The 23,658-nt window shown below is 42.6% G+C and overlaps 1 long non-coding RNA gene across 1 annotated transcript; it reads left to right on the top strand.

Moving 5' to 3' along the window:
• Positions 1-4,687: 4,687 nt before the first annotated feature.
• On the top strand, positions 4,688-21,105 carry LOC133643290 (uncharacterized). Its single transcript, XR_009824660.1, has 4 exons — positions 4,688-4,756; positions 5,126-5,651; positions 20,123-20,573; positions 20,667-21,105. It is a non-coding gene; the product is annotated as an uncharacterized LOC133643290 (long non-coding RNA).
• The last annotated feature ends 2,553 nt before the right edge of the window (positions 21,106-23,658 follow it).

The raw sequence follows: 23,658 nt of genomic DNA, 5'->3' as shown, positions 1-23,658 counted from the left end.
GTGCAACATGCATGTTACATAAGGTGTAAATAACATAAGGTGCAACATACATGTTACATAAGCTGCAGGTAAAATCAATGTCCTTCTTGTATCTAACCATCACAGTCTTTGGGGCGGTATGGCATAGTGGGTAGAGCGGCCGTGCCAGAAACCTGAGGGTTGCAGGTTCGCTCCCCGCCTCTTGACATCCAAATCACTGCCGTTGTGTCCTTGAGCAGATCACTTCACCCTTGCCCTCTGTGCCGCTCACACTGGTGAATGAATGATGAATGATAGGTGGTGGTCGGAGGGGCCGTAGGCGCAAACTGGCAGCCTCGCTTCCGTCAGTCTACCCCAGGGCAGCTGTGGCTACAAATGTAGCTTACCCCCACCAGGTGTGAATGAATGATGGGTTCCCCCTTCTCTGTGAGCGCTTTGAGTATCTAATAATAGAAAAGCGCAATATAAAATCTAATCCATTATTATTATTATTATTTATTTATCTATGATTTTAAAAGATATCTCTTTGACTTTGTTGATAAGTAAATACCTGTTAGGAAGGGAGCACGTTTTGACCCAGCAGATGTCATTCACAACATTATTCCAGAGCGCAATTACATAGGAGACAGACACACAATCGTTTTGGAATAAGCTGCGGATTTTTCTGTTATTTTTCTGATCAAAGCAAAGTTTCCCCACAGGAGTGTCAAGTGGATCATTCACCATTTTTACAGCAGAAAGAGGAGATGAGTAAGCCCTGTACAACATAACAACACCTGTTGGAATGTACAACATAACAACACCTGTTGGAATGTACAACATAACAACACCTGTTGGAATGTACAACACAACAACACCTGTTGGAATGTACAACACAACAACACCTGTTGGAATGTACAACATAAAAACAGTTGTTGGAATGTACAACACAACAACACCTGTTGGAATGTACAACACAACAACACCTGTTGGAATGTACAACATAAAAACAGTTGTTGGAATGTACAACACAACAACACCTGTTGGAATGTACAACATAACAACAGTTGTTGGAATGTACAACACAACAACACCTGTTGGAATGTACAACATAACAACAGTTGTTGGAATGTACAACATAACAACACCTGTTGGAATGTACAACATAACAACACCTGTTGGAATGTACAACACAACAACACCTGTTGGAATGTACAACATAAAAACAGTTGTTGGAATGTACAACACAACAACACCTGTTGGAATGTACAACACAACAACACCTGTTGGAATGTACAACATAAAAACAGTTGTTGGAATGTACAACACAACAACACCTGTTGGAATGTACAACATAACAACACCTGTTGGAATGTACAACATAACAACACCTGTTGGAATGTACAACATAAAAACAGTTGTTGGAATGTACAACACAACAACACCTGTTGGAATGTACAACACAACAACACCTGTTGGAATGTACAACATAAAAACAGTTGTTGGAATGTACAACACAACAACACCTGTTGGAATGTACAACACAACAACACCTGTTGGAATGTACAACATAAAAACAGTTGTTGGAATGTACAACACAACAACACCTGTTGGAATGTACAACATAACAACAGTTGTTGGAATGTACAACACAACAACACCTGTTGGAATGTACAACATAACAACAGTTGTTGGAATGTACAACATAACAACACCTGTTGGAATGTACAACATAACAACACCTGTTGGAATGTACAACACAACAACACCTGTTTGAATGTACAACATAAAAACAGTTGTTGGAATGTACAACACAACAACACCTGTTGGAATGTACAACACAACAACACCTGTTGGAATGTACAACATAAAAACAGTTGTTGGAATGTACAACACAACAACACCTGTTGGAATGTACAACATAACAACAGTTGTTGGAATGTACAACACAACAACACCTGTTGGAATGTACAACATAACAACAGTTGTTGGAATGTACAACATAACAACACCTGTTGGAATGTACAACATAACAACACCTGTTGGAATGTACAACACAACAACACCTGTTGGAATGTACAACATAAAAACAGTTGTTGGAATGTACAACACAACAACACCTGTTGGAATGTACAACACAACAACACCTGTTGGAATGTACAACATAAAAACAGTTGTTGGAATGTACAACACAACAACACCTGTTGGAATGTACAACATAACAACAGTTGTTGGAATGTACAACACAACAACACCTGTTGGAATGTACAACATAACAACAGTTGTTGGAATGTACAACACAACAACACCTGTTGGAATGTACAACATAACAACACCTGTTGGAATGTACAACATAACAACACCTGTTGGAATGTACAACATAACAACACCTGTTGGAATGTACAACATAACAACAACACCTGTTGGAATGTACAACATAACAACAACACCTGTTGGAATGTACAACATAACAACACCTGTTGGAATGTACAACATAACAACACCTGTTGGAATGTACAACATAACAACAACACCTGTTGGAATGTACAACATAACAACAACACCTGTTGGAATGTACAACATAACAACAACACCTGTTGGAATGGCATCAAATACAATAGCAACTTGTTTGGGAGTCACATGGACCTTAAAATGGTTGAGAAATTCTTGGTAATTAAAAAGTTGACCTTCCTTATTGAAAAGTTGACTCACTAAAATAATATCATTGTTGAACCAATTGTTGAGGAAAATATATTTCCTTTTGTAACATACAGTATGTATTTATTGTTCCAAATGAAATATTTGGTAGGTGAGCAATTGTGCTTGTATACAAGAGAGCATGCTAGAAGGGCTTGTTTGTGGAAGTTTGAAAGAAGAACAGGAATCCTATCAATGTTGTAGTTACACAATGGCAAACATTTTAGGCCTCCAAGGTTAGAAAATACATGATGAGAAATGAAGTTCCAAATTGAGGTAGGGTCTTTCAAATAGTGTCTTATCCAATTCATCTTGAAGGTGTTGTTTAGTGTAGTGAAATCCAGAAAGTTTAGACCACCCTGATAATAATTGTTCATTATAACATATTTCTTAATATAATGAATTTTGTTTTTCCAAATAAAGTCAACAAGTATTTTGTCAATAGTCTTACATATGTGTTGGTTAGCATCTAAAGAAATAGCCGCTGTTACGGCTCAGGCTCCTGCCAACGCCTCTCATCCGTCTGTGACCTCGGGACACGCCCACGGGCGCGCACATCCAGGAGCGCGCCGTGCGCGTCTCCGCCCAGCGGCAGCCGCCAGCTGCAAACGATCACCGGCATTCTGCACACCTGCACTTAATGAAGGACCTGCCTTCATAAGCTCGCAGAACCTGCCATGCGGCGCCGGAGTATAGTCTTCTTTACCCTTGTAAGCATCCTGTATCTGGCTTCCATCCCGCGAACTCGCTCTTTCCCTGTGACTTCCATGTTTCCGTTGTTCTTATGTTCTTGTTGTCTCCCCGCAGCGCTTCCCGTGTCCCCCTGTGTCTGTGATCCCTTGTTGTTCCCCTGCCCCCCCGGACTGCCTTTTGGATTCTCGACCTCCCGCTTGGACTTCCTTCTCTGACGCTTCTCTCACCTGCCTGCCCCATGGACTGCCCGTTTGCTCTCGTCAACACTTGGTAACACACTTCAGTTAACTACACACATAGTCTTACACCACACACTCATTCCCTTTCGGATCTAGTTCACACTCCATTTCCTTAGTTTATTATATTAGTCTTGTTTGTTATTATTATATATATATTGAATATTTATATATTTATAATAAATAATTGTACATACTGCCCCCTGGTGCCTGTTTGCCGTCACCTCCCCTTAGTGATACACAACAGCCGCATACGTAAACCCGCGACATTATTTTTTACAACAACGTCAGAGTGGTATGACGAGGGATGGGTCTTGGTCAGGTCCGGGCGGAAACAAAGACCGGAGCGCCAGGTTCCGCCTCCAGATTGGTTCCCCCCGAAAGACGACCGTTATTACGACCCAGACGGCCTAAATACATTTTATTTTTTGAAAAGCGAACCTTACCCGACCTTCGCTGACTTTTTTCAAACCATCCACACCCGCAAAATAATTTTTTACAACAATGTCAGAGTGATATAACGACTGATGGGTTCCGGGCGGAAACGAAGACCGCAGCGGGAGGTTCCGCCTCCAGATTGGTTCCCCTGGAAGACGACCGTTATTACGACCCAGACAGCCTAAATACATTTTATTTTTTGAAAAGCAAACCTTACCCGACCTTCTCTGACTTTTTTGAAACCATCCACACCCACGACATTATTTTTTATAACAATGTCGGAGTGGTATGACGAGGGATGGGTCCCGGTCAGGTCCGGGCGGAAACAAAGACCGCAGCGCCAGGTTCCGCCTCCAGATTGGTTCCCCCCAAAAGACGACCGTTATTACGACCCAGACGGCCTAAATACATCTTATTCTTTGAGAAGCGAACCTTACCCGACCTTCGCTGACTTTTAGCAGTTTGGGGCCACAGAGGGTCGCCGTGTTGTTTTTTTTTTACACTTTAGTTTTGGTAAAACTTCTATTTTGAAGTCCAACACAGTGAATTACGGGGACTCTACCCCCTTGTTTATAGCTATCAGCACCTAGCCATTTACATGACCTTTATTCCACGACAAGGTGAAGGACAATTTCTCCTACCTGTCGCGCTAGCCTGCTATTGCTATTTCTCTTTTGACCAGTCAGGCCTGATGAAGATTTTCTACCGAAACGTTTCCAACTGACTTGTCGCATGTAAATATACATTTCCTTCCTAGTTATTTTTTCAATAACTATGTTTTTCTGCTTTTGTTTTTGTTTACCGTGCCAGCTGGCCTGCTCACGAGGCGAAGCGTCACTTCGACAACTCGCTTTTATTCTTCTGTAAATAAAGCTTTTAGACGCTGCATGTGGGACTGCGTGAGAAATAGAAAATGCAATTGCGATGGTAATGAAATTCCAAGAGGAAGAAGAGTTCCTGACACTAATGATGGAGGAGAGTGGAAGCAAAATGATCATGAGCCCTCCATGCAAATACACTTTCAGTCACTTTACTGTACAGTTCATCACGTATTCACATCCAAATATTGACATGAATTCACTTAGGGCTTTTTGCACCATCAGCATCATCATCATCATGAGGTGAATGGCGCTGCAGCTCCTGCCAGCAGTACCGGACAACACCACTGGGGAGCGCTAAAGCACCGGTCCAGACGCTCCCAGCTGCTCCGCAATGAATGGCTGCTCTCTCGCTTCCCTCCGACGCCTCCAGATCATCCTCGCACATGCAGCTGTAGAGCCAACTGCGTCAAGAGCATGGATGGAGTATTTGAAAGACAATTTGAAAAAGAAAAAAGACTGACAGTACAGAGTATGCATGAGGGTGGTCCAGGTGCTCTGCAGATCGGGACGATGACAATTTGAGGAGCAGGAACTTTGATGCCTGCTGTCTCCTCACTTAATGTTGGAGACACTTCTGTGGACCAGGGAAACACAAACCATGTGGGTTTCAAGGTAGATTATGTTATGTGGAGTTCCAATTGAAGCGGGGGCATGCAAAGTGCTTTTGCTTGAAAGAAGATGTCTGGGCTTTGTGGTGAAAAATGGATAATAAATGACAACTGGGATTAACTGAAAGCACAACCAAAAGGTAAGAGGACTTTAACTTGTAATTCCTGATGCAAAAATGTAAAGAGGCTGAAAATGGTGTCCCCTCATGAAGTAGCAGCCAATAACGAGGTTATGTTGCAGCTGCATGCTGGCAGGCAGTATACAACATGCACTTTTGGAATGTACCAGGGCTCCTGTGTGTGCACACAACTTGCAGCCTCCATGGCCAAGTCCACTTTGCACGACCAAGGCAATGAGTGATGTTCATTGAGAAAGTGGCGAGATCTATGCGTGCCGTTCAGATCGAACAGCAGCAGGAGTGTGAAAGACAAAATGACTCCATGCCCCCGTAAACAATCCCACTTCACGGTTCCACCTTGTGGTGCAGCTTGTGTGGAAGAATGGCAGACATGCTGTCGCAAAGACACAATTGACAGTGTTTAGCTGCACATGCAGGACCTGATCTTGGCAACCATTGGGGGAAATGCCAGGATGTTATTGTATTACCATTCATTCAGGGCAAACACAATCCAGTGGAATGTGGGCCAGTGTCATAGAAATAACTTGTCATTTCCACATTGATGGTGGAAAACTACCACTTGTGTCCGCTCGTCAGTTGTTAGAAAAGCTTTTTGGAAAAGTATACTCTTCTTGTCATTTTCAACTGCTTGCTTAAAAGTAAAACATTTTTGCAACAGGTGAGTCACATGTTCAGTGGACGTTTTCAAGTTATGTGGTTGTTAGCCCTGCCACTAAACATAAAATACAAATAGAGTACACAAACAGCCACTGCTAAGTTTGGATTCACACTACAACAGGTAAAGTAAAGACACAACAACTCCTCAAATCGGAATCCGAAGTCTCCAAAGTGCATCAAAATCCGATATTTGCCCAAGGCACGCGTATAGTACTTAATTTGTTCTTGCTAGATATATTCATTCTTTCAATAATCCTCCATTGTGGCACATAAACTACATTTCTTGGAATGGAGGACAAAGCTAAGCATGTTACACACAGAAGAAGAGCAAGTGAATGTCTAACCTCGCCGCTAAACTAGCTGGAAAGAAGACAAAAATTGAGTGCTTAGTAAACTTGACAAATTGTAGATTGAACCACCTCTCAGCTGAAAGAAAGCAGATATTAACAGGAAGTTAACAAGTAGATTAACCCTGTAACACCCCTTGTTGTAAAATTACAACGTTACCTTTAACCATCCTAAAAAACAATCCGTTATATATTTTTTCATTTTTTTAACCACATTTACATAGTCATTGGGTCCTATCGTTCAGTCTCACAAGGCTATTGGATCGTACATTTGTTTATAAGTCACGCCTTCTGGCCATGAACCCACACAACCTCTCGAGGTTTCCTTCGAACAAAATCTATTTGTTTCATCGGACTGGATTCATCAGATTCAAGTAATTAAAATGTCTTTTATATATTTTTTGGTTGTTATTACAATGTCTAGAGCATGTACATATGTAGTTATTGTGGAACAGATGCATCAAATTTCATTTAGAGCTTGTTATATAGTTGTTGCAATTATAAAAGAGGGGGAAAAAGCGTTTTTTAAGAGTTTTATCTTGTTTCATATTTTTTATATTTGTAATAAATGACTTCATAAAAATAGAACTAATGTGTGATTATTATTAATGGTATATACCGTTATGGAGCTAAGTAAGCAATCAACCCTGCAAATGAACCCTTAGTTGTTCAGACAACGTGAGTACAAATACAGAAATTCTGCTCCCATCAAAGCCCAATGTTGCAATATTACAACATTTCCCTAAAAACATACATAAACATTTTTTTTTTTAACTCTTCAATTTCTGCATCAAATGCCTCGTAGAACAACATCTGAAAGGTCAAATCTTTTTTTCTTTAGGTTTTTCTATATTTGGGTCTTACAGGGTTAAGAAGAGTCTGAAGAAAGGATTAACTGATGGTTCAATCCATAAATTGGTAGTATCAGTATGGTAGATACTTGAGTGACTAGGTCAATATTTGTGTTTTTTCAAAATCATTTTTGATTTTGCTATTGTGAAGAAACTTAGGGAATAACTCCTTGAACACAGGAGGACCTTGAATGCAAAAACCAAATTACTTTAATGTGTAGATGATAATAGTTTTTTATTTTGTGTTGATCAAACAAATGTATGTAATACAAATAATAAGGGACTTGTTTTGAATATTGTGTTGATACTCTCACATTGTTAATAGTACTCAGCACAAATAAATGATCAGTATTGGTTGATTTCATTAAGGGATGATTGGTATTGGAATTGGCCGCATAAAACCTTGCTGGAAAATGTTTTTTTCAAAAGTAAAGTGAATCTTTTGTGAAAATGTACACCTGTGGAAATAAACATTTACTCTAGAACAATTAGATTCAAGTTCAAAAAAATTATTTTCATACACTGTTTAAATTAAATGGTAAATGGGTTGTACTTGTATAGCACTTTTCTACCTTTTTAAGGAACTCAAGTGCTTTGACACTATTTGACATTCACCCATTCACACACACATTCACACACTGATGGCGGGAGCTGCCATGCAAGGCGCTAACCAGGCCCATCAGGAGCAAGGGTGAAGTGTCTTGCTCAAGGACACAACGGACGTGACTAGGATGGTAGAAGGTGGGGATTGAACCAGTAACCCTCAGATTGCTGGCACTGCCACTCTCCTTACTTCGCCACGCCACGCCGCCCCCCGTTTAAGAATATCCACATGAGAAATTCATAGTCATTTTTTGACCCTGCCTCTTAAAAAAGTCTGATTTGAGAATCACTGGGAACCGGAAACGAAGCGAGGAACCGTAATTGTCCAAATTCAACCCTGATAAAGAAAGAGGTCCAGTTGTCTCCAAGTTAAGTGAGTGGACCGTCACTGACACATTTTGCAATATTCTTAGAGTTAAAAGTGAAGTGCTGGACAGAACTCTTAAGGTGGAAAAGCTATCATGGTGTCCTCAGGAGACAGAGTGTGTAGTAGTTGAGTGCAAACACATAAAGTAGATATGAAACTTCCTTCATGTCAGTTTGTCTCACCCTTTGTTCATCCGACAGTCCTTCATCCTTCTGACAACTGTTCTGTTGTGCGGGTAGCTGTCCCCGCCTCTAGCTGTCCCCTCAATTAGCGCTATCATCGCATTTCATCCTGCTGAGTAATAACCTTACACGCCTATTGTGGCCTGATGCAATCCTGCGCTGATTAATTGAAGTCTCCTCAGAGAGTCCCAAGAATGGTGTAAATCTTTGCCTTTCTCCCTCGCTGACAGGAGAGCCATTATTTTGTTTTATAGATGGCCGTCAGTAGCTTTCCTCCAATCCGCCAGGAGGCCCGGCGTTGTTCTGGAGGGTTTTATTGTCCTGCCGTTATTGGTGGGTGTTGCTGACAGGCAGAGCAAAGGCCACCCTGGGATTGGTGGAGATGGGAGCTGAGTGATGGCTGAACTGTATCCCATTGAAAGGACCTCAGGAAGATTGGCTTGTTAAACACGGAATGACAGGCTTGCTAGCAACCTAACACGGTGTTCTGCAAATAGGTGGGAAAGAAGTGAAACTTGATAGGATGCAAGGCTTGGATGGCTGCACCCTTTGGACACCTCGACTTCACTGACTAGGCTAGCCTCGCATGTTGCTGCTAAAATGTGAGTGTAATGTTAGCACTGTAGCTCACATGATTATGCTAACGTTGCTAACGTTTCTGTCTTGTTATTAGGGATGATTACCATTTGAATCGATACGGTACCAATTCATCTAGAGATCGATACTATTAACTGATCCATCCATCCATCCATTGTCTACCGCTTATTCCCTTCGGGGTCGCGGGGGGCGCTGGACCCTATCTCAGCTACAATGGGGCGGAAGGCGGGGTACACCCTGGACAAGTCGCCATCTCATCACAGACTATTAACTGATGTTAACCATTTTTGCTACTTTTCTGTGTTCAAATGTGAAATACTAAAAAAAATCAACATTTTCTGAATTAAACATTTAACTCTAGACTGTGCTGTCCAGTTGATATCTTGTTTTTGTGGGGTGGTATAGCTCGGTTGGTAGAGCGGCCGTGCCAGCAACTTGAGGGTTGCAGGTTCGATCCCCGCTTCCGCCATCCTAGTCACTGCCGTTGTGTCCTTGGGCAAGACACTTTACCCACCTGCTCCCAGTGCCACCTACACTGGTTTAAATGTAACTTAGATATTGGGTTTCACTATGTAAAAGCGCTTTGAGTCACTAGAGAAAAGCGCTATATAATTCACTTCACTTGTTTTCCTACCCTTGTGTGTATCATTTGCAAGTTTTGTGTTGTATTGTATTACATGGTAGACTTTGTAATTCCAAGAGGTTTGATGGCAGTTGTTTATATTCTATAGAGTGTTGAGTTAGCCATTAAGTTCAATGTGCCAGCCTTTTCTTTTGTTGATCCCTCCAACGTGTTTAAAGGCCTACTGAAAGCCACTACTACCTAACACGCAGTCTGATAGTTTATATATCAATGATGAAATCTTAACATTGCAACACATGCCAATACGGCCGGGTTAGTTTACTAAAGTGCAATTTTAAATTTCCTGCGAAATATCTGCTGAAAACGTCTTGGTATGATGAGGCTGCGGATGTGACGTCACGAGTTAGACAGGACATTTTAGTCCAGCACCGCGGCCAGCTTGAAGTCATCAGTTTTCATTGCAAAATTCCACATGATTCTGGATATCTGTGTTGGCGAATCTGTTGCAATTTGTTCATTGCATTATGGAGAAAGAAGCTGAGCAAGCAAAGAAGAAAGTTGTCGGTGCGAAGCGGAGTATTTTGCGAGGGAAGTCAGCAACACAACACAACCGGTGTTTCATTGTTTACATTCCCGAAAGATGCAGTCAAGATCGAAGAACTCGGACAACAGAGACTCTTACCAGGAGGACTTTGACTTTGATACACAGACGCCTGTAGAGAACTGGGATCAACACAGACTCTTACCAGGATTACTTTGATTTGGATACACAGACGCAGACGCGCTACCGTGAGTACACAGCTGCGCTTCCAAACATTTGATCGCTTGCCCGTACGTGCGTGTCACGTACGTAACTTTGGGCAAATATATAAGCTTTATGAACCTTGGGTTAGGTGAACGGTCCTTTGGGCTGAGTGAGTGTGTGTGTTGTGCAGGTGTTTGAATTTTATTGGCGGGTTATATGGAGCTAGGAGCTAGCATAGGAGCTAGGAGCTAGCATAACAAACACCTAGGTGTTTTTATGCAGGATTAATTTGTGGCATATTAAATATAAGCCTGGTTGTGTTGTGGCTAATAGAGTATATATATGTCTTGTGTTTATTTACTGTTGTAGTCATTCCCAGCTGAATATCAGGTCCCACCCGCGCGCTTCCAAACATTTGATCGCTTGCCCGTACGTGCGTGTCTTGTACGTAACTTTGGGTAAATATATAAGCTTTATGAACCTTGGGTTAGGTGAACGGTCCTTTGGGTTGGTTGTGTTGTGGCTAATAAAGTATATATATGTCTTGTGTTTATTTACTGTTGTAGTCATTCCCAGCTGAATATCAGGTCCCACCCGCCTCTCACAGCATCTTCCCTATCTGAATCGCTTCCACTCCCCACTAGTCCTTCACTTGCACTTTCCTCATCCACAAATCTTTCATCCTCACTCAAATTAATGGGGAAATCGTCGCTTTCTCGGTCCGAATCGCTCACACTTCTGGCCGCCATCACTGTAAACAATAGGGAACTTTGCGGAAATGTACAACTGACTACGTCACGCTACTTCCGGTAGGGGCAAGGCTTTTTTTTGTCAGATACCAAAAGTTGCGATCTTTATCGTCGTTGTTCTCTACTAAATCCTTTCAGCAAAAATATGGCAATATCGCGAAATGATCATGTATGACACATAGAACAGATCTGCTATCCCCGTTTGAATAAAAAAAAAATTCATTTAAGTAAGCCTTTAAACGTTTTGGAAAAACTATTGTATCTATTACAAACCGGCTGTTTAATTGTAACGTGCATCTTAGTTGTAGTTTTGATGACCAAATTTGGAAGTGTTGAAATTGCAATATATAAAATTGCTAATGCTAATATGTTGCATGTCTCTAGCAAATCTAAAGTAAATTAGCATCAAGCTACAACATTTTGAAAACTAGAGCATTACTGAACCATTGTGAGCCTTTTTCTTGTTGTGTTAGTCTGGAAAATTGGAAGATCATCGAAAGACAAAGTCCACTCTGAGTGCTTGTTTGTTTGCTGGTTGGGCTTAGTCGCTGTAAAATTTGCATCCGGACGTGACGTCACGCGACATACAACAAATGTATCGGAATATGGCACCATTTAATTGTCTGTACCCGGTAGTATAGACGGACTTTGGTTGGTACTTATAAAAGTACAGAATTTGGTACCCAGCCCTAGATGTTATATGTGATAAATTAAATTAATGCAGGATAGCGCCTTGAGATGCAACATCTCGTTTTCAAGGAGCTCCTAACACAAATACAGAAAAACATAAAACACAACAAAAACACATTGCTCTACCACTTCCACATCACAGCTGCTCACACACATTTACGTAAACCATTGCAATTGATTACAATACAAGGCGCAGAAATATTTTCACCCTTTTCATTTGATGGATGAGGACATGCTGACTGTCCAAAATCAAAGCATCATATTACAGGCATATCCTAGACAACTATTTAGGGAGCTTTGTCAAAAAGATCTGACACAGGGCAGGGGAAGCATGGGAGTTGAATGACAAGTGTGTGTGTGTGCACAACAATCGCCAGGGTTGTGTTGTGTTTTTGCTTGCTACAAAAAGAAAAATCACGTAGTTATTCTGCAAGGTCTTTTCTATGAGTCAAGTCAAATCGGTACCGTCACAGACACCCGCCAGTGGGTATTGACCGACGGAGAACCTCTGAGATGTTCCACTGTGTTGCTGATCAGCAGCCATAACGTACCTTATGGAAGATTTTAGATTTAGATTTATTGGTCCCCGTTGGGGAAATTTATTTTCACTGCCGTACATTTAAACAATAGACATTACACATCACAAAACAAAAATAACAAAAAGACATCATACATGACCAACACATTTATAGGCTTGTCAGACAGGTCGGCCGGGCCTGCTGTTAAGGGCGGCTATAGCTGCAGAACTCAGGCTTTTCCTGAGGCGGGCCCTCCGGATTTTGATGGTTCTGTACCTGCGCCCTGATGGTAGTGGGATTATGTATTGGTGTAGTGGGTGACTGATGTCCTGGACTATCGTTTTTGCCAGTCGAGTGATGGACCTGTGGTTTAAATCTGAAATGTTGGGTGTGGGTAGGCCGATGATTTTAGCTGCTATGTTTGTAATGCATGTGAGTTTGGTCCGGTTGGTTATGGAAATCCCGGGTTATCGTTTTGCGAGCAGCCCATTGCTATAAAAAAATAAAAATGCCAAGTCATTGCTAGTTTCACGCGACATCCTGTCCATGTATTTATAGGCCTGTGCTGATAACACATTTTGCTCAATGATAAATTGACAGACAAATAATTGCGAAAGCATTGCCATTATTTTTGGAGACCAAAGCAACCATTGGTGTAATGATAGTACACAATAATAATGCATGTTTATCCTTTTATATTCAATAAACGTGTATTTCTCGTAGATTTTAACATTGTAATTGGAATGTATTTTTTAAAATCTCAAAGTTAAATAAAACATACAACAAAATATACTTTGTCTGACCCCTGATCTAGAGACTCACATCTGATTCTTATCAATTGAGGTAGCTGTTCCTCACACAGCCGAATCGCTCACTTGTCAAACCGGTCGTATGGATTTATGGTTCAAAACTCTAGCCCCTGGAGAGGCTACTTCATATACTACATAAGTCGCCAGGTCACTTCCAGAAGAGGTGTAAAAAAGTACTGCATTTTTCAGACTACAAGGCGCATCTAAAATCCTTCCATTTTCTCAAAAAATGTGCCTTATAACCTTGTGCATCTGATGTACAGATTACATATTGTTGTGCTTACCAACCTCAAAGCAGTTTTTTTGATAGGTGTGACCAGTAGATGGCAGTCACACAAGAGATATGTGTGGACTGCAGGTTGACTCCTGTTCAATTAACGTCAGCGGATTATTCATATATGGGAAAGGTTTACCCAGAGTGCTTTGCGAGGATCCGCCATTGTAGTCTGACGATGTAGTCAATAAGATCCTTCTTTTTTTCTATCTTCTTGTGATTCATTCATCCTCCACTGTTGCCATTTGTAATATAAATTAGCGTATACTTCAAACTTATAGCTGTCAGTAGTCTCGCTATGGAAGCGCTAAAAACTAACGGTACAACAAAGATGGTGGGGAGAAGATGCTGTCCAAGTGGAGGCACGTAAATGAGACTTGCCCACAAATCAACACATCCTGAAGAGACAGTCAGAAAGCTACTTGAAGATGATCTGTAGAACATCATCCATGCAACATTTGTACCAAAGAACCACCATTACATGTTATGTAGACCACAAGGAAGTCAGTTACATGTTTAAAAAAAAAAAAACTCTTCAATGTGCTTTATAATCTGGTGCGCCTTTTGTATGAAAATAAACCTAAATAGACCCGCTCACCGGCAGTGCACCTTGTAATCCAGTGTGTCCTAAAAATACTACAATATATGTAGGTCATACCTATGTTTATACACTCGCTTTGTAAATGTAACTCTCCTTCCCCATGCAGTAAGAGTAGATTGTTTTATTCATCAGCACCCAAGCAGCTGTGACCTGGTGCAACAGGACAATTTTGCCATCCATCTACATAACTGCACCCGATCTCATGCACCCCGAGACTGTCTGCACTGGAGTGTTCATAGGGTAATGTGTTTAGAATGTCTGCACTGGAGTGTTCATAGGGTAATGTGTTTAGAATGTCTGCACTGGAGTGTTCATAGGGTAATGTGTTTGGAATGTCTGCACTGGAGTGTTCATAGGGTAATGTGTTTAGAATGTCTGCACTGGAGTGTTCATAGGGTAATGTGTTTAGAATGTCTGCACTGGAGTGTTCATAGGGTAATGTGTTTAGAATGTCTGCACTGGAGTGTTCATAGGGTAATGTGTTTAGAATATCTGCACTGGAGTGTTCATAGGGTAATGTGTTTAGAAAGCGTTTTGTTTCACCTCTCAAAGGGCCGTCTGGAGCTGCCACACTCGATCCATCGGCCAGTTTAAGGGGAAATTGAATCCTCTTGTGAACAAATGGAGCATCCCCTCCCCTCATCATCATAGTTTTTATAGCTGCTACTTCAAGAAGCATGTAAGACGGCCATGAAGTGTAACTGCCGACAAAACAAGAAGACAATAAACAAACACATTCCTGGTTTCCTGGAAGCCAGCAGTGTCCCACTCAGTCACTCATGCAGCTTGATGTTTTAACACCTCCCCAAAGCACTCATGCAGCTTGATGGTTTAACACCTCCCCAAAGCACTCATCCCAGGATTGGACTGGCAAAGCACAACTCCATCTCTTATTTATCGAGCCTCATTTGCAGTGTGCGTGCCCGTCGGTTGAGGGTGTGTGTGTGTGTGTGTGTGTGTGTGTGTGTGTGTGTTTGTTTTTTTTACTGTGTGATCATACATTGGGAACTTGCTTGTTTGGTTTTAAACTATTTTATTTAGATTGAACTAATATTATATATTATGGTATGAAAAAGGATGGAAAAATACATCTTATGAATTCATGTAAAAAGAGTTAATATGAATGAGTTAATATGCCAAACTGCCTCCATCACAAAATCATGAACTGACTATACAGCCAATGCTCTACTTGACATTTTGAAAAGTTCAAAGGTTAATATTAGGCGGGGGTTTTTTCAATCCACCCCGCCTCTTGCCCAAAGTCAACTGGGATAGGCTCCAGTAAGCGCTACAACAAATGAGTGGATGTGTGGCTGTACATAAGTCTTGATGCAAAAAAAGTTAGGGCCTTGCATGGCAGCTCCCGCCATCAGTGTGTGAATATGTGTGAATGTGAAAATATTGTCAAAGCGCATTGAGTACCTTGAAGGTAGAAAAGCGCTATACAAGTACAAACCCTGTTTCCTTATGAGTTGGGAAATTGTGTTAGATGTAAATATAAATTGAATACAATGATTTGCAAATAATTTTCAACCAATATTCAGTTGAATATGCTACAAAGACAACATATTTGATGTTCAAACTGATAAAACATTTTCTTTTTGCAAATAATCATTAACTTTAGAATTTGATGCCAGCAACACGTGACAAAGAAGTTGGGAAAGGTGGCAATAAATACTGATAAAGTTGAGGAATGCTCATCAAACACTTATTTGGAACATCCCACAGGCGAACAGGCTAATTGGGAACAGGTGGGTGCCATGATTGGGTATAAAAGTAGATTCCATGAAATGCTCAGTCATTCACAAACAAGGATGGGGCGAGGGTCACCACTTTGTCAACAAATGCGTGAGCAAATTGTTGAACAGTTTAAGAAAAACCTTTCTCAACCAGCTATTGCAAGGAATTTAGGAATTTCACCATCTACGGTCCGTAATATCATCAAAGGGTTCAGAGAATCTGGAGAAATCACTGCACGTAAGCAGCTAAGCCCGTGACTTTCGATCCCTCAGGCTGTACTGCATCAACAAGCGACATCAGTGTGTAAGGGATATCACCACATGGGCTCAGGCGCCTTTACACAAACATTTTCATTGTTCTCTTTCTCTTTGTTTTCAAAAAAGCCCGCCAAAAGGAAATCCACCCCCAGCAACCCTACCTGGCCTCCCCCTCCCCCCTCTCCAACTCCGCCCCTCCCCCTCCCTCCCCCTTCACCTGGAGGACGATCAATATGCCCCTCTCTCTCTCTCCTCTCTCTCCTTGATCTCCAACTTCAACAGCAATAATAACCAACAATTTTTCTGGTCAGTACCACAACACAGCGGACTCTGATGCTCTTTTTGGTTCCAGTGGACTACACATCATCCACCTTAATGTGAACAGCCTCTCTGGAGCCAAACTTGACCAAATCAGAGAAATGTTCCTCAACACGAAGGTAAAAATCTTGTGTTTCTCTGAAACCAAATTTGATCAAAGTATTTCTGACTCAGAGATAGAAATAGAACACTTTTCGGTTATCAGAAAGGATAGGAATAAACACGGTGGGGGCGTTTGTATGTATATTCACCAGGATATTAAATACATAACTCGCACAGATCTTAACCACAATGACCTGGAATCTGTGTGGGCGGAAATCAAATTTAAAAACGCTAAGCCGGTACTAATAGGGACTGTTTATAGACCCCCTAATCAGAGTGATTTCTATGGGGCTTTGGAAGAATGCTTGGCAGGAACAGACAACGTGGAGAAAATTATAACTGGGGATCTGAACACAGATATTCAACGCAAAGATGCGCCTGTCTTCAGATCCTTCAGCAAGTTTTGTAATCTGCACGGTCTTTCCCAGCTAATAGCGCTACCTACAAGGGTGTGTGATTCCACCCAATCAACCATAGATCTCATTCTCACTTCAGACCGGCCCAAAATAAAAAATAGTGGGGTCATGATCTGTGGTCTTAGCGACCACTATCTAACCTTCTGCACCCGTAAAATAGCTAAACCTAAAGCCAATGGCCACATAACAGCCCAATCCAGATCCCTCAAAAAATACTCCAATGACAATTTAAATTTAAATTAGATGAGTGGGACTGGTCCCCTGTGCTCGCGAGCAACATGGTCGATGTTGCTTGGGATCGCTTCAAAACGGTGTTCCTGAAGATACTAAATGACATGGCTCCCGTGAAAACAGTCAGGATCAAAGCCCGCTCGGAACCATGGATGAATCCGGACCTATTAGCTGCCATAAAAGACAGAGACAGGAAATACTCTGAATACCAAAAATGTAAAACAGAAGTAGATAAACAATCCAATAATATCAACCTCAAATTACTCCTTTCAACTCTCAAAAAGCAATGCAATAAATTAAGAAATAAGTCAACCCACCTGACTAAATCCTTAAAAAAAAATTACATTAACGACAGAATAGAGGAAAACACAAATAAGCCACGTGAGCTCTGGAAAATTCTCAACAACCAGCTTCCTGGTTGCAGCCAGAAACTTAAAACAAGACTCACCAACATCAGCATCAAGGAGGGTGACTCCCTCATTACAGACAAAATGGAGGTAGCTAGCAGACTTAACATCTTTTTCACCAGCATAGCCGCAACTCTTGTCAACAAGCTGTCCCACCACTCTGGTCGCTTTGGGGTAGAATACCTTAAAGCCTTCTACAGAAAGCTAGGAGTATCCAACGATGATTTCAAATTAGAAATGGTCACAGCTGATGAGGTGTTTAAAAATTGAGCGCGCTCCACCCTAACAAGGCCACCGGCCTTGATAATATTCCCTCCAGATTCCTCAGGGACTCTGCCTCCATCATTGCCCCGATCATCACGCACATAATAAACCTATCAATTACACAAGGCCAAGTACCAAAAGATTTTAAGATAGCAAGAGTAACTCCCCTCTTTAAAAAAGGAAGCAAATTGGAACCTGGCAACTACCGACCTGTTTCTATTCTCAGTTCCATTTCGAAAGTAATGGAGAAAATAGTTTATGAACAGGTCGATAGTTACCTTGCCACTAATAAACTCATGTACAAATTCCAATCCGGCTTCAGAACTAACCACTCCACTGACACATGCCTTCTCTATGTGAGCGACCACATCAAACATGAGGTGGACGCGGGCAAATACTGCGGCATGGTCATGCTGGACCTGCAGAAGGCCTTTGACACCGTTAACCACGCTATACTGTTGGATAAGCTCAGAGCAATCGGATTTAACAAAACCTCATGGAGCTGGATGCAATCTTACTTGGAGGGGAGGGAGCAGGTGGTAGAGGTGAACGGCACCGTGTCCCCCAGCTCCCTCTCGGTGAGCTGTGGAGTCCCCCAAGGCAGTATATTGGGACCTTTACTGATCCTAATATACATAAACGACATGTCATCGGCATGCGACTGTGAACTGACAACAAGCTATCCATACACTTGGGTAAAACAGAATCCAGCCTGTTTGGGTCCCACATCAAACTTAAGAAAGTCAATGACTTCACCATAAAAGTAGGTGACATTGTTATCACCAGGAAATATGAGGTCACCTACCTAGGTTCCATTCTAGAGGCTAACCTTTCCTGTGATAAAATGGCAACCAAGGTAATCAAAAAGGTTAACCAACGAACAAGATTTCTCTACAGAATTTCCTCTCTGGTCAACAAAAGCACCTTGAGGATTCTGGCGGGAACTCTCGTTCAACCCTTTTTCGATTACGCATGCACCTCCTGGTACCCTAGCACCTCCAAAACCCTCAAATCTAAACTCCAAACATCTCAGAACAAGCTAGTCAGGTTGCTTCTAGACCTCCACCCCAGATCCCACCTCACTCCTACCCACTTTTCTAAAGTGGGCTGGCTCAAGGTGGAGGACAGAGTTAAACAACTTGCACTGAGCCTAGTCTATAAAATCCGCTACACCTCCCTGATACCGAAGTACATGTCAAACTACTTCCTTAACGTAAATGACCGCCATAACCACAACACCAGGGGGAGCTCCACTAACCACGTTAAACCCAGATTCCGAACTAACAAAAGTCTTAACTCATTCTCTTTCTATGCCACATCAATGTGGAATGCGCTCCCAACAGGTATAAAAGAAAGGGCATCTCTATTCTCCTTCAAAACCGCAATAAAAGTTCACCTCCAGGCAGCTACAACCCTAAACTAACACCCTCCCCGGATTGCTAATAATCAAATGTTAACAATCAAATGCAGATACCTTTTCTTATGCCTTCCGATCTCTCTCTCTCTCTCTCTCTCTCTCTCTCTCTCTCTCTCTCTCTCTCTCTCTCTATGTCCACTACTTGATGTCCATATCCCCCCCCATCCAAGCAACGTTACCATGGACGCCCCTGCTTATTTCAGCAAGACAATGCCAAGCCACGTGTTACATCAACGTGGCTTCATAGTAAAAGAGTGCAGGTACTAGACTGGCCTGCCTGTTGTCCAGACCTGTCTCCCATTGAAAATGTGTGGCGCATTATGAAGCCTAAAATAGCACAACGGAGACCCCCGGACTGTTGAACAACTTAAGCTGTACATCAAGCAAGAATGGGAAAGAATTCCACCTGAGAAGCTTCAAAAATGTGTCTCCTCAGTTCCCAAACGTTTACTGAGTGTTGTTAAAAGGAAAGGCCATGTAACACAGTGGTGAACATGCCCTTTCCCAACTACTTTGGCACGTGTTGCAGCCAAGAAATTCTAAGTTAATTATTATTTGCAAAAAAAAAAAGTTTATGAGTTTGAACATCAAATATGTTGTGTTTGTAGTGCATTCAATTGAATATGGGTTGAAAAGGATTTTCAAATCATTGTATTCCATTTATATTTACATCTAACACAATTTCCCAACTCATATGGAAACGGGGTTTGTATAAGCCATTTACCATTTACTACCTGTTGCCGCAGCAAGGCTTCAAACAGACCACCTGCTGGTTTCCTATGCCCTCTGCCTATTCCTGCCCGTCAATGGTCTCACATCGCTCGGGATTTCGTTACGAGATTCCCGGCATCCAAAGGTAACACCACTGTTCTAACTATTGTCGACCGCTTTTCCAAGGCAGCACAGTTCATCCCGCTCGCCAAGCTTCCATCCTCCTCCGAGACGGCGGATCTCCTCACACTGTACGTCATCAAATAGCACGGTTTTCCCAGGGAAATCGTATCTGACTGTGGCCCCCAGTTCAACTCCCGTGTATGGCGGGCCTTCTGCAAAGGGCTCGGGGCCTCGGTCAGTCTCACCTCAGGATACCATCCGCAAAGCAACGAGCAAGCAGAAAGAACCAACCAGAGCTTGGAGACCATGCTGCGTTGCGTGGGTAACAGCCAGCCCACTTCTTGGAGCAAGTTTCTCCCCTGGGTAGAGTACGCTTATAACTCCATGAAAAGCTCCGCTACGGGTTTATCACCCTTTGAGTGGTCACTCGGCTATCAGCTACCCTTGTTTACGCAGCAGGAGAGAGAGGCCACAGTTCCCTCTACGAAGGCCCACATCAAGCGGTGTCAGAGGGTGTGGAGAGCCGCCCATGCGGCACTTGAAAAGGCTAATGAGAGGATGCCCTGCAGTGCCAACTGGCGTCACATCCCAGCTCCATCCTACCAGCCCGGACAACTGGTTATGTTGCGTGCCAAGGACCTCAGCTTCCAGGCACCTTAAAAAAAATTGACTCCGCGTTTTGTTGGACCATACCCACTTGTAACCATTGTCAACTCTGCTTCTGTAAAGTTTGCTCTCCCACCCTAACCCTAACCCTAACCCTGTGGTATATGTTTCTCAAATAAAGCCGGTGGCGGACAGCTCTCTGTCTCCCTCTATCACTGCCTCCCCGCCTCCTTCCTAGGATCGTGGAGAATGGTGACCCGGTGTGGACGGTCAAAGCGATCCTCAGGGTCCGTCGGCAGTGTAGGGTGTAGTTATACCTGGTCGCCTGGGAGGGGATGGACCGGAGGACAGATTTTGGGTGCTGGCCTCCTACCTTGCCGACCCCTCCCTTTTAGAGGACTTTTATCGGGCCAACCCCGAAGCTCCCCGCCGCTCGTCAGGAGCCTCGCCTAAGGAGGGGGGTACTGTCCCGGCGCACGCGCAATCCCTCATGCCCTCTGCAGCGAGCGCAGGCGGCAGCTTCGCTAGGAGCGCGCCGAGACCCGCCCCCGCTCGCTCTGCCCGCATCGTGGACACGGGCCTGCACGGTGGCAGGCAATCATAAATCTGCGCACCTGCGTCTGATGAGGGCAGACAGCATAAAGACCAGCGGACCCGAAGTAGTTCACTCTTTGTAGTAAGCATCCCGTACCTGGCTTCCCTCCTCGTACCTGCTCTCTCTGTGCTTTCCCTCTGCCAGTGTCTTATGTCCTCTGAGTTCCCCGCAGTGTTCCCTTAGTATCCTGTAATTGAGCTGAGCGCCTCGACTTCCCACCGGACTTTGGACTGCTTCCCTCGACCCTCGACTCCCGCTTGGACATAGACATTGTCGCCTCTCTCCAGCCCCCGACCTTTCGCTTTCCCACGGACGGTTTTCTTGCCTTGCCCCTCTGGACTGTTGAAGGATTCATCCAACATGCACATACAACAACCTCTGGTAACATTCACATTGCTAATACTTCACATAGTCTTGCACCATTCACTTAGAGTAGCATACACACCCCAACATATAATCAGGTTCAATAAACCAATTGAACTGATCCCTGCCGTTGTGTCGAATGATTGTTTTTCTAAAACACTTCAATTGTAACATGTAATGATGGTTCTTTGGTCAACATTTTGCATATATGCTGCTGTAAAGACCTATCTATAAGACACTTTTTGGCCATCACTTAAAAAAGGTTTGTTTTGAGAGGCGGGGTTGTTAGATGCAAATGAACCTCTCCGTACCACATCCCCTCTCACTGACTCGCCTTTCGTTCCTGCCCCAGGCAGCCTTGTTTTGTTTTGTTCTGCTAAGACCGTATGGAATAAAGACAACAGTAATCACCACCAGCCATCTAATTTTTACTTGACTTTCACCACAATGCAACATCCCAGATGATTTAGCACCAGCAGCAGCTCACCGTGGTTTGTTGTCAGCTCAAGGAGGAGACGATGTGGAAGACCGAAAGTAAGAAAGCCCAGCTGCAAATCTGGTACTATATGAAGTGAAGTGAAGTGAATTATATTTATATAGCGCTTTTCTCTAGTGACTCAAAGCGCTTTACATTGTGAAACCCAATATCTAAGTTACATTTAAACCAGTGTGGGTGGCACTGGGAGCAGGTGGGTAAAGTGTCTTGCCCAAGGACACAACGGCAGTAACTAGGATGGCGGATGTGGGGATCGAACCTACAACCCTTAAGTTGCTGGCACGGCCGCTCTACCAACCGAGCTATACCGCCCCATATGCTGACTGAGGTTGAACTTCTACCTAGAATTTCTCTCTCCAATGCAAGATCTGGACATATACATGTGTATAATAACAATGCAATGCCTTTCTATCTTGTATGTATATATAATACCTTCACTACGCTGCTGCTTCAATCTCTTGTGATCAATAGAGGCTCGAGGCGGCTATAGAGTAAGCTACGATATGAGCTACAGCGCTAACGAAATAACAAAATGATATTATTAACTGGTCCATTGCCAAACACAACTGGCACTGGTCCAATTAAAAGCAATTTTTAGGAAAATCATTCTTTATTTTGCTGGAGTACAGTGACTCTGTTGTCTTACATTAGAAGGCTAAGCTAGCTACACAACAACTAACTTCAGCTAACATTGCATAAGTATCATTCGCACATTTCTAACCTACTGATATTACTTTTGGTTTCATTGTCTCCTCCATTGCATTAAATAGTAGTCACAGAGCCCGCCATTAAAAGCAGTTTATTGAAAAATCCATCTTCTTATGAAGATCTGTGTGAAGCAGGACTTCTTTGCACACACTCAGAGTGACTTCTTCACAGATGAAGGCACATTGCCACAAATCACAAAAGTTAAAGTAAGGCACTTTTCCTTCAGATGAGGCTGAAAGTTAGTGTAGTGACATGTTAAAGCAAACCAACACCAGAGCATTTCCTTTGTTAGGTTTCAGCGTGGACATGTCGTAGCACAGCCCATTTTGCATCAATTAAAAATTGCTAACTCGCGCAAGAACGTTTGGGTAAATGTCTACCATATATGGACAAGGTGTCGACCTCACACTTGAACAAAACGTCACGCTTGGGGCACATTTCCAAACGGCTCATTTAGAGGATGTATGAAGGAAGGCAAGATTGTTTTATAAATATGTCCACAATGCCTCCACCATTTCATTTCAAATTCCAGGGACTTACGCAGATCCTAAATACACCTAAGTAGGTACCTATAGTTAAGAAAAGTAGATTTTTTTCAAAATAGGTCCCCTCTAAGTCACTACGCTGCCACGAGTTGCAATACGTTTCATTTTCCGGTTTGATTGTTATCATCCCACTTT

The sequence above is a fragment of the Entelurus aequoreus genome, linkage group LG26, assembly GCF_033978785.1.
Source record: "Entelurus aequoreus isolate RoL-2023_Sb linkage group LG26, RoL_Eaeq_v1.1, whole genome shotgun sequence".
Classification (NCBI taxonomy): Eukaryota; Metazoa; Chordata; class Actinopteri; order Syngnathiformes; family Syngnathidae; genus Entelurus; species Entelurus aequoreus.
Note: the sequence above shows the minus strand (reverse complement) of the source record. Positions and strands in the feature narration are given on the sequence as shown.